Source organism: Oryzias latipes, chromosome 18 (genome assembly GCF_053564925.1).
Source record: "Oryzias latipes strain Hd-rR chromosome 18, Olatipes_Hd-rR_3.1".
Taxonomy (NCBI): domain Eukaryota; kingdom Metazoa; phylum Chordata; class Actinopteri; order Beloniformes; family Adrianichthyidae; genus Oryzias; species Oryzias latipes.
Genome location: NC_136254.1, coordinates 34187636 through 34199943, shown reverse-complemented (window position 1 = coordinate 34199943; position 12308 = coordinate 34187636). Strand labels below are relative to the sequence as shown.

The following is a 12308-nucleotide window of genomic DNA, read 5'->3' as shown; positions in this document are numbered from 1 at the left end:
CCCCGGCTTCCACCTGTGGGCTCCGTAAAGGGGGGTTTTGTTACCCGAAAGTTTAATGGAAATTTTATGGAATTTTATGGAAGTTTTATGAAATTGAACGGAGCCTTATGCCAAACGAAAATATGTGAATGCCAACTTAAAGAATGTGGAAAAATGTCAAATAAATATTTCTTACTGCAAGAGTTGTCTGACTGAAATGCATGTGTGTGTGTTAGTGAGGGTGTGTGTGTGCATGAGTTTGTGTTTATGTTGTAAATAAAGGATGTATGTACAAAGGAAGTGCAGTTAAAATTGGCGGGTAGGGCGCTAAAAGCACATCTGCTGCTTGCTGGCAGTGATGTCCAAGCACCCCCCCCCCCCCCCCCCCCACCAAGGGCCCTACATGTCTAAGGTGCAAATAATACCGAAAGGGGGGGGACATTCCACACGGCAACCACGGGAGGGGGACCACTACCAAGTAGCTCCTCCCCCCAAGGTGCAACACAGGCTGACCCAACACCCCCCCCCCCCATCTCCCTAATAAGAGATTATATGAGGAAGGGGGTAAATTGGGTTGTTGCTGTTTCTTTAATGTAGGCATGTCTTGCACCTCTCGGCTACCGTAGAATACTGTTTAGTGTCTAAAGAAGGGCACATTATATGAACAAATAGCAAAACAACCCAAAACATCATTTCAATTAGACTGCAACAGTTTAATTGAAATAAGAGTCAGCATAACCTAAATTATACTCCAAATGACACTCTTCTACATAGGAGGCTAACATCTAACATAATAGAGGTTTATCTGATTGGTCAAATGCATTAAAGGGTTTATTTGAGTGGTTAAATACTTTGAGCTGACAAGATTGTTTTAGCACACTTAAGGTAACCATTTATTGCAATTTTTACTGTCTTTTGCGATATGTGTATGTGCTTAATATCGTAATAACGATAAATTTGCTTTTTATTTTGCAGGCCTAGTCTAAACTGTACTGAGATCAAGGTTCTGTAGAAAGAGACCGACTGATTACTTTGGTTCTGCTTTGCTGTCAGAGTTAATCACTTTAGTTTGTTAATTAGTTTAAAACTAGAAAAAAACAAATATCTAGAAAAGCTAAAGAATTGGTGGAAATCCAGAAGAAAACCAGCAAAAAGCAAAGTTCATCAGAATGTCTTGATGCTGTTTTGTGAAGGCTTCTGTAACAGAATGACAGCATGCAGATGAAATGATGACCACGAGTTAATTTTAATGCTCCCTCTCTGCAGGAGCCCAGAGGACCCAGCTGAGATTTGAACATCACTAAGGAGGAAAGGATGTTAACCACTACACCAAAGAGTATCCCAGCTCATACAGAGTAAAAACCTCGTCTTTGGTGGATCAATGTCTCTAAACCCTTCCAAACTTGTGTCCAAAAGAACCACAAAAGTTTAACTTAGCTCCTGGATGAAGCCGTTAAATCTTTGATGTTGTAACATTGTGAAAAACAGTGTATCAGCGAAAAAAAGTCAAGATGGCAGCAAAAATTCTCACTTTATCAATAATGACCATCAACCTCATGAAGTCCGATTGGACGACTTCTGTCTCAAATTGTGCAGAAATGAAACAGAAGCTGCACAACCCAGTGGTCACAATCACCAAAAGGAGGTAAAGGTACAACACTAATAGACTGAATCCTTGGTTCAGTCCCCCAGGGCAAAGTGATGACCTCTTCATTAAAGGACCTGTCCCAAAACCCATTTGACGGTTACAACGTCCAGAATCTCAGCTGACATTCCTACTTAGGAATGTGGCTGCATCTCTTGCTATTGCTAATGCATTCGTCCCAACAGCCCTTATGGGTTGGGATGGACTGTCTGTGGGGAAAAAATGGTCCAACAGGTACGCCCAAAGTATCAGTACCGCTCGGACAGTGAACATTTTTACGACACGTCAGGGTGAAGTAGGTGAGATGCAGGCGTATTGTACTGATTTTTCTGCTTATCAACACCCAAATCTTGCGCAGGGAGCAGGTTAGTGCCGTTCACGTGATTCTAACCTCACTGTTAGAAATGAGGAAATTGGACGATGTAAACATCCTACGAGCACTTACATATCACGTGCACGTGCGTGTGGGATTTGCATGCAGTCAGTAAGGAGTCAGTACTCTTAACTCACTAACGACTAGAGTGTGTGTAAGGACACGGTAGGACATCATCACCTGTACGTCATAAATGCGTTCAAATTCCATTAACCTTACGAATACTTCACGATACACTTACTACACCCACAACAATGGTACGTTCCATTTTCATGAGGTCCCTTGATGTGGACGTACAAGCCTCAAGGTAACTGTACAACACACCTGTACTCCCCTGAAGATTCAGCCACTCCTCTCCCTGACCCTCCACGGACCCGGACACTTAAACTAAACTGGTCATCTCTGCCCTTAGACCCACCTTCTCAGTAAGGAAAAACAGTGTTGGTGAGGCTTTTTGGTTGAAAAGTGGAACAAATAGCCGGAAAAGGAACATTGGGAGGAATCAAACTTGAAGACGTGTTCAAGTTTTTATATAGAGCCCAATATTAAAACAATTGTCGTCTCAATGGGCTTCATGTCGGTAATTGTATAAAAACACAAAGTCATAAATTTCAACAGGTAATTGCTAAGCTAAACGAAGCAAACTAAGCTAAACTGGGCACCCCTGCCCAAAGACCCTCCTTCTTGGTAAGGAAAACAGGGTTGATATTATTGGTTTTCTGGTCTCTTTCGGCTCCATTTCTGTTTTCGTAATGACTCAACAGCCAAACAGCCAAATGGGAACAAATACCAAAAAAAGCTTTTTTTATTAGACAGGTATTGACTGGTTTTTCAGTCAAACTTGTCAAAAAGTGAAAATCATCAATCCGTTGGTATCAACTTAGACTACGGTCACATATCCCAAAACGCTACCGTGCGGCACCTTAAATGCAAGTTTTGTTATTGGGAGGCAGCAGTCGTATTTCTACATGCCGTTTTAAGTAAAATTTTAGAAAAAGCTTGTTTTTACTCAGCTGAATGATTTTATTAATGAAAACAACACCGTTTCAGTCTGGTTTTAGATCTCACCACTCAACAGAGATGGTACTTGTCAGGGTCTTAAATGGTCTCAGGTCCAATACTGACACGAAGAAAGTATCTGTTTTAGTCTTACTGGACCTGAGTGCAGCCTTTGACACAGTTGACCACTTTATCCTTTAAAACAGACTTCCCCACATGGTTGGAATTACTGGGTCAGCTTTGAAATTGGTTTAAATCCTACCTCACAGATGGAGATTTCATTGTTAATTTAAATGACTTTTCATCTGGGAGGCACAAACTGACATGTGAGGTGCCCCAAGGCTCTATCCTTGGTCTTTACATGCTTCCTCTTGGTGATGTCATCAGGAGACACAGCATTAACTTCCATAGCTATGCTGATGACACTCAACTGTATGTAGCTGTGTCTCCTGATGATATTGAACCCATGAATAGAGTTCTAAACTGTATTTTAGATATTAAAATGTGGATGGGAGAGAACTTTTTGCTGCTCAACCAAGACAAAACTGAAGTCTTGGTAATTGGATCTGAGGCTGAGAGAGATAGGGCTCCATTTTATCTGTCAACCAATTCTATGACCACATGTGATACAGTAAGGAACCTCTGTGTGATTCTAGATCAGTGGTTCTTAACCTTGTTGGAGCTACCGAACCCCACCAGTTTAACATGCGCATTCACCGAACCCTACTTCAGTGTAAAATAAAATGATTTTGTTTTCCAAATTCAAGACATATAGTTTTTCTACTGGTGCACAAATTGAACCGTGCAGAACAAAACCAACATTGTGCATGAACTAACAACATATGACATACCTGCATATCAGTGTGACTTCTGCTGTTGCCTTTGAGAGACCAGTTCAGATATGCGTGGCTTCACCTTGGCAAGTGCTACTCTCATGTCATTTTCAGGGCAAAGTCTGTTCCTTTTCTTTGTTTTTATGTCCAGCATCCTCGAAAAGGATTGCTCATAACTCCCATCCCGTTCTGTGATACATGAGAATTCATATTGTACATATTTGTCTGACCACTTTCTTTTTTTGCTCGACATAGTTTGTATGGATTAAAATATGAAGAAAGTAATTACACGATGTACTTCGACAACATTCACACGTTGAATCACTCCTGAGTGCGCTTAATTCCTAGCAGCACTGATTGGCCAAGCAATGTCACATGATCATTTGACCCCAAGTGATGGCAAAGCGGGGCATACCATTGCATACAGACATGATGAGTCGGTGTGTCTTAACCTCCGCAGCAGAGGCTCCACCGAACCCCTGAGACCGACTCACCGAACCCCTAGGGTTCGATCGAACCCAGGTTAAGAACCACTGTTGTAGATGCAGATCTGAGCGTTGACCAACATGTGAACCAAGTAACTAAATCTGCATTTTACCAGCTGAGGAATATCTGAGTGAGACTCTTTCTCTCTAGAGCCAGTGCTGAAATCTTAATCCATGCTTTTATCACATCAAGGATAGATTACTGTAATGCCCTTTCTGGTGTAAATAAAACCACTCTCAATCGCCTGCAGCTAGTCCAGAACTCTGCTGCCCGCCTTTTAACGAGAACCAGGAAGAGGGAGCACATTACACCAATCTTTAAATCTCTGCCTTGGCTCCCTGTTTGCTTCAGGATTGATTTCAAGATTCTTTTAATAGTTTATAAGAGTGTTAATGGTGTTGGTCCTTCTTTTATATCCGACTTGCTTTTAACTTATGAACCTCCCAGAGCCCTTAGGTATTCAGGTGCAGGCCTGCTGAAGGCCCCCATGGTCAGGACAAAAAACCAAGGCGAGGCCTCGTTTAGAAACTATGGACCTCGTCTGTGGAACAGCCTACCTGAGGATGTGAGGGCCTCATCCACTGTAGAGGTTTTTTAAAAAGAAATTAAAGACACACCTGTTTAATTCAGCTTTTAATTAAATTTCATATTATATCTTTTCTAAGCTAGAATTTATTTTAACTCTAATGGATGCTTATCATTATGATCAGGTTCAGTACTCTATTTTACTATTACTGTATTTTATGATATTTTATCTGATACATATTTGTTTAATCTAGAATTTTTACTCATATTTTTATGTTTCATGATATTTTATCACATACTTATTTGTTTAATGTCTTTTAACCATGTTAGACTGTTCGCAAGTGTTTTTCTCACCCTTAGCTGGGGTGTTTGTGTCTATGCTGACACCACGGCCAACAGGAGGACAGGGTAGATGGCGGCTTCTGGGTTATCTCTTCTTAAGGTTTCTACTTATTCATTTCTCTTTTGTATTTGTTTTGGTGTATTTTATTGTGCAGGGCTGATTTAATAATTTTATTGCATGAATAGGGATTGGTGTTTTCTGTTTGTTTTATGCACAGCACCTTGAGCTGTTCTTTTTTTTTGGATGAAAGGTGCTGTATAAATATAATTAATTTGATTTTGAATTTGAATTTAAAAGAGTTCAAATTTGGACCCTTTTTCTTTCAAAGTTGGCATTGGTCAGTGGCATTCTGGGCACATCTTGAGGTTGCTTGGTGGCAGTCCAGTGACAGACAGTAACACCATTACTAAAACCGAAATCGCTGGCCGGCAGCAGCTCTGATTGGACGATGTGTAAATGTCTTTGGACGGCGGCTGTTCGTGTCAAGGGCTGCCAGCCGCCCAGTACCCGGGGGTTTATAAAAAGAGGGTCATTCTGCACGTCTGACAGCCACCAGACTACCAACATTCATGATCAAACCATAAAAATCGTGCGGTGGCATGAAATCTAGCAGATTGTGCGGACGCTTCCACATCACGCGGTGGCAGTTGTGTTTGTGACCGTAGCATGAAAGATCCAGAACAGTGAAACAGGCTGCTTTCAATCCTGCTGAACTTGAATTTAGACGTGTTTGTCATAAACTCCAGATCATGACAATACATGCTAATGCTAATGCTAACGGATGATCAATAATGAACCAGCTGCCTCACGGATCACTGATGTATTCTGTGACTTTCTGCTGTGACGTCAACATAAAAATGTGATCGCTGAAGACATTTAACGTTGACCAAGTTGACCATTGTTTTTTCCTGTTTACTTCCTATTATTATAGTCATTTTGTGTTTATTAGTGGATTTATGTTTAGAAAATTAGATATCTGGTCATAAATTTCATTAAAAAAGATGTCAAGAAATGTTTGGAACTTTTATTTTGTTTTACTTTTCCTTTATTTTTTTCACAACAGAAAACAAAACAACTGCAACAGAAACACTTCATGTGATTTAACTATTAAAGTATCTGAAATAAGTATAAGAAGTTACATACTTTTGTTTAATGTCTTTTATTTATGAGGATTAAAGCTGATTTAATCACACAGACAGAGTGAAAACCAGAACCAGATCAGGAATTTAACGGTTTTACATCAGAGCTTTAGCTGAAACAGTTTATAACTTACATAGATGTATATGACTTCCTTTCAAAATAAAAGACACTTTATACCACACTATCATCTCCATACAGAAACTGTATTGGCGGATAGAGTGAGAAAAAATATAATAATAATAAATAAAAAAACGGCTTATTTCATTGTTGACGGTGTGTATCTACGAGAAATTCATGAATCTAACAAACTAAACTGAATCAGAGCTAATTATGTTACCCTTGCCTTATTTTTTGGAGCATCTGGCACATTGAATGTTCACCTTAGAATCTTATCCGCTTTAAGTATGAATTGTGGTTGTGCTTACTGACCTCAAAATAATTCTCTGGGGTACTCGGCGTTCATAAATCTGTCAAAACGTTTGATTATGGTCATCTACAAATCTGGAGTGCTTGATGGATTGTTGGAGCATTATGGGTAATGTAGTCAGGAGCCTGGCGGAGTGATACATACTGTGCTTCAACTGTTTTGTGAGTGAGTTGAATAAAGTTTCAATGATCTGACTGTTTCGTTAAAATAAAAAAGTTTTTTTTTCTTCAACCAGAGCCAAAAGAAGGGTCAAAGAGCCACATGTGGCCCCGAGCCTCAGCTGGCCGACCCCTGGTTTATGTGAATAAGGTTACAGTGGATTCTGAAGCAGAAAAGAGCAGCTATGCACTGATATGCAACACTTTACAGTAGTGAAGTGTTTGTTGCATATCGGTGTAAAAACTGATCTAAAAAGACGATTTTCTCCGCGACAGAATCAGCTGATTTATGTCAATCGCACAAATAATCGTACATTTACGAGAGTTGCCAGCAACATCTCCAGTGTTAAAGGGTGAAGACCACACACAAAGAAAGTATAATGTTTGAGGCTATAAACTATAATGTTTCATTTAAAGTCCCACCCACATCCTTTGATCTGCTTTCAGAGTTTCCAGGCATCTTTTAATTATGATGATGCCGTTTTTAGCCAAAATCCAAAAATCTGTGTTGATTTCTAGGACATAGTTTCTGCAGAGCGGCAGGAGTTCATCAGAAATTGACCTTGGAGGGACCCCACCCCCTCCTTCCCTGTTGCTGAGAGCTCTCTGTTTACACTCTCTACCACTGGCTAAGAGACCCTCACACCCCAACCTAACATTAGCACTGCCACTAAAACAGCAGCAATATCGTAGCAATCCATCCATAGAGGTTAGATCCAGATCCCAGCTCAGACCAGGAAAACAGAGACGTTCATGGATCTATTGGTCTGACGGTGGATGATCAGAATGAAGCCGAGCAGGAACCGTGTGACCCCACCCAGTACATTTTCTATGTCACCAATACGAAATGTTTTAAACAACATTTTTACATCTGCTCCTGTTTTACAAGAATTTGAATACAGAAAAACTCAGTAATTAAATTTGAAGCTTCATTTTTTATATGTTAGTCCTCCAAAATCAGAAAAATGCTACATGAACACGTGATTGTTTGGGTTTCGTGCATTTCCTTCTGTACTCATGTTGGGTTTTTGGTAAGATTTTCTTCTTGTCTCGTGGTTCTTCCTGGGTTCTCATTATTGATCGTGGAGCAGACGACAATGACAACAAAAAACATGAACAGCAGAGAACAGCCACACTAAAAACAAGATAATTATTCAATATAATTTAATAAAATTAGTCATTTAATAATAGAATAACATTTAACATAGATGAGAGAGTTCCAACTTTCATGACTCCACCCACTAAAGCAGGTCCACATGTGACCTGATTCCTAAACAGCAAAGTGCTTTCCAACTGAATGCTGATATTTATGCTATTCAATTCAATGTTATTTATATTAACTAATATTTACAACAATAGTCGTCTCAATGGGCTTCATACCAGTGTTTGTGTAATATACATGAATCATAAAGAACATGCTGTCGTAGAATTCAATAGCTGTTTGATAAACTAAACTAAACAGACTAAACTAACTGGACATCCCTGCCCTTAGACCCTCCTTTTCGGTAAGGAAAAACTCCAAAAAAAACGGATTCCGGAAAAAAAGAAGAAACCTCAGGGGTGTCCACATGAAGGAGGGATCCTCCCCCAGGACGGACAGGCGATGGACCATAACTCTTAACCCTTGTTCTATCCTAGGCACTTTAACATTGGGAGTTGGGTCATCTAGACCCACTAGACAGTGCTCTGAACCTTTTTCTTCAATGATTTGTGATCTTCACTGGTGTCCATGGATTACATGACATCTTTCCACCTTTATCCACCTTTGTCATGGTAGGGAGAACACCTCAATGGAAGGGGGGGGTCATCTGGACCCCATAAGGTAGCACCAGGGTTAAAGAAGAATTAACTTATCTAAATCTACAACTACATGTTTAAAGTCCAGCAGATGAGCTTCATCCAGATGGAGTTGGGGGACGGTTGGGGGCGCCAGACGAGCCGGAGACGAGGTCCACAGCCAAGTACAGGAGCAGCAGTAGAGATGAGCCAACTGGAATCTGGAATCACTCCCTCTCCCCCGGAGGGGAGTGGGAAAGGGGGACAATGCATGAATCGCACTGCACCAAACAGGCAGAGAACTAAATTATTAATAAATAATCAAGAATAGAGGAGAGAAGGGGAGGAGAATAGAGGACAGAACCCCAGTGCACCATAGCTACCCCAGCTGTTAGTGTGAAGCTTAGGGTTTAGGTCAGGGCTAGGTTTAAAAAAAAAGGGGGGGGGGGGGTTGTCAGTGGTCTGTTGGTACAGTCGTGGATAGAATGTAGTGCAGGTGGGATCTGGAAGTCCCTTGAAAATATGTGTGTGGTTGCAATGGAATCCGATCATCCCTTTGAGTGCTTGGTGCAGAGTCATGGTCAGGTCAGGTCATGTTGAAAATAGGTTAAGATGTAGCCATGGATCTGGAACAGCCTACTGGCAAATAATTGTCAATTATCAGTTTAATTCAAACATGTTAACATTAAGTTAAATATTCTCTGATTACTTACTAGTCTGTCAATAAGCCTGTCCAAAGAGGAATGTTTTCAGTCTAACTTTGAATGTAGAAACTGAGTCGGCCTCCCTTACCTGAGCTGGGAGCTTATTCCATAAAATGGCCTTGGTGGCTAAACGCTCTACCTCCAACTGTACTTTTACAAACTCTAGGAAACATCTTATGGTCATCTCTGATGACCATGACAAATTTAAACAAGACTTTTTGCATTTCTAACTTCCCGAAGCACTGTACGATCAGTCCCATTCACCCATTCACACACTGCTGCTAAACACTGGCACCAACCACCAGAGGTAATGTGGGGTTCAGTGTCTTGCCGAAGGACACTTCGGGCAAGGTAGGAATCAAAACTGCAATATTCCGATCAGAGGTCGATCCATATGGGATTACATAGACCCACCTACCAGTGCACTACAGCTGCCTGTCTATTCTATTTTTCCTACATTAAAGAATCCCTCACACACTCAAAAATATGGTCTAAAGAAAATTAAGTTCATGTTTTTCTATAACTGGTCAGTGAAAAGTATTAAGACTCTTTTACCGCCGTGTTGGTTACATTTGTCTAATGTAAGAATTATAATTAATGTCAGAAAATTATAATTAATGTTTACCATCATCATAATGATGTGCAGATTTCACATGAAATCCCTTGAAAATTGTGTAAAAGAGGATATTTGCTTCATTTTTATTATTATCATTATTATTATATAATTAATTATACTTATTAGTTAATTTGAGACTTTAACCATTTTAATACATTAATTGGGCATACTTTTTTTAAATAACAATTGCACTTTTAATTAAACTATTAAAATAATTTTATTTCCTGTTTTTACTTACTTTTAAATATTTATTTATTTATTAAATTTAGTCATAGGAGCCGGTTTAGCTCGTGCTGGTTTGCGCCGCCTTCCGTCCGTGAAACCAGGGTTCGAATCCGGGCTGCTCCCTGTTCCCTTCTCCACTTCTGTGCCGGTCCCAAGCCCGGTTGCTTTGAGAAGGTTGCGTCAGGAAGGGCATCCGGCGTAAAACACTTTGCCAAGTTTACCATGTGACTCGTTCGCTGTGGCGACCCCTGATGGGAAAAGCCGAAAGAGAAACAACATAATTTTTTAGTCATAAGATTTTACCTTGGGTTGATTTTAAGGTATGAATGACAAAGATCCATCCATCCATTAATCCATCAGCAGGGGGCAGCAGTGACTCACAAACTGTGAGCTGAGTGATCAGAAAGCTTAACAAATTTACACGTTAGAACAAAAAAAAATTACAGTTCAATAAGTTCAATAATCCTCATTTTTTTGTGATTGTTTTTATTCAAGTTATAGATGAACCAATCAGATGCCTCGATAAAAGTAAAATGGTAAACGACATATGCCTGTACAGCGCTTTTCTACCTTCATCAAAGGACCAAAGCATTTTACAGTCCCATTCAGCCATAAACACACTGATGGCGACTCTGCTGACAAACACTGGCGCCAACCTGTGACCACCAGAGGCACGGTGGGGTTCAGTGTCTTGCCCAAGGACACTTCAACAGGCAAGGCGGGAATCGAACCTGCAATCTTCCAATCAGTGGCCGTAGGTGCATTAGGTGGTCTCATGTCAAACGTTGAAAACATTTGATTGACAGATTCTTCCCAGCCTGCTTTCAGTGGTAGGGGCGTGGCATTCCAACAAGGTCACTCCTGATTGGTGACAGGGGTTGCCATAGAAACAATGACTCAGACCGACTTGGAGCAATCATTGGGGTGGCTGGTTGCTCCCCCTCTTTCTTCCCACATTCCATCATCCATTTTAGAAGAACATAAACACTCAACTGAGCACTGGTGTTAGCTCACCTTTGCACTGACAAATTGCGTGAATGTATGAAATATCTCGCACTAGTTGGCTTGTAGGCATAAGTATGCGTGTGAACACGATCTGTATTGTGTACATGTTGACATGTGGACATTTTTGCAGCTAGCAGGTGTGTTGATAACATTTCAGTGTGTGTGTGGACAGGCCCCGCCCCTTTGAGATTTGTATTCTATCTGTACCTTACCATAATGATAAACATCCAGTAGCTTGTTGTTTTGTGCTGTTTCATGATTTTACCCCCCTCCCCCCTCCTATGATCACCCTCCTATCCCCCCCCCCCCCTAACATCCCTCTCTCTTCTTCCCCTCTTTCCTTTTCCGTTTGGTCCAACACAAAATAATTTCAAAAATAATTAAAATGAATAAAGTTTGGCCTCGATTACAAAAGGGGTTTATTCAGACATACCTCTGGTTTGTCAGAAGATTTATAAACCCTGTTGTAAAAGTAAAATATGTCCAACACAAGAGGCCTTCAGCTCTCATCTGTCTGCCCAGCTGTTGGACAGGACAAGTTTAAAAAAAAAAGAAATAGGAACAATCTAAATACAGCCTTTGAGGGTGTTACCATTGAATATAAACAGGAACTTTCTTAAAAACAGCCATGAGGGTGTTTCTCAATGCTCTGTCAGAGGTGACGTTTACATTCCTCTGAGCAGGAACAATTTCAGGAATTCGTCCTGGTTAGTAAGGAACATGAGAGCGTGGAACTTCGTGGAGGAGGAGATTTGGTTACCAACAGCATACAAAGCCTTCACAAAAATGGAAAATGTGGCTAATCAACATCTACATCTACTGATGTAGATAGTGTCGCTAACACTAAAAGATAAGTCTATTTTCTTTTATCCGGTTCCTGTTTACGGCACAGACGCGTGTGGTTCATGGCAGCTATACAACTATCTTCAAGTGACCTAAAAGTTGATTTTCTCAACAACAAAAAGAGCTGATCATGGCCCGAAGAAAAACCAAGCCTATCTGATAAAAATTATGAACCGAATAATGATAAATCATGTAATCAAAGGGTTACGGTAGAACAGGGGTGGGATTATA

At 40.5% G+C, this 12308-nt stretch overlaps 2 protein-coding genes across 4 annotated transcripts in view; one reads left to right on the top strand and one right to left on the bottom strand.

Moving 5' to 3' along the window:
- LOC111949261 (myelin-oligodendrocyte glycoprotein-like) overlaps positions 1-12308 on the bottom strand; it is a 150101-nt gene that overhangs the window by 62442 nt on the left and 75351 nt on the right. The gene's annotated exons all lie outside the window — the stretch shown is intronic.
- Positions 1-12308, top strand: part of LOC110017036 (CD276 antigen-like) — a 58099-nt gene that overhangs the window by 22836 nt on the left and 22955 nt on the right. For 2 of the 3 annotated variants that reach the window (XR_013650869.1, XR_013650870.1), the window contains one exon: positions 1246-6195. The exons of the other annotated variant lie outside the window; for it this stretch is intronic. The gene's annotated coding sequence lies outside the window, so the exon portion shown is untranslated. Of the gene's footprint in view, positions 1-1245; positions 6196-12308 lie in introns of those variants that run through there. 3 annotated transcript variants of the gene reach the window in all.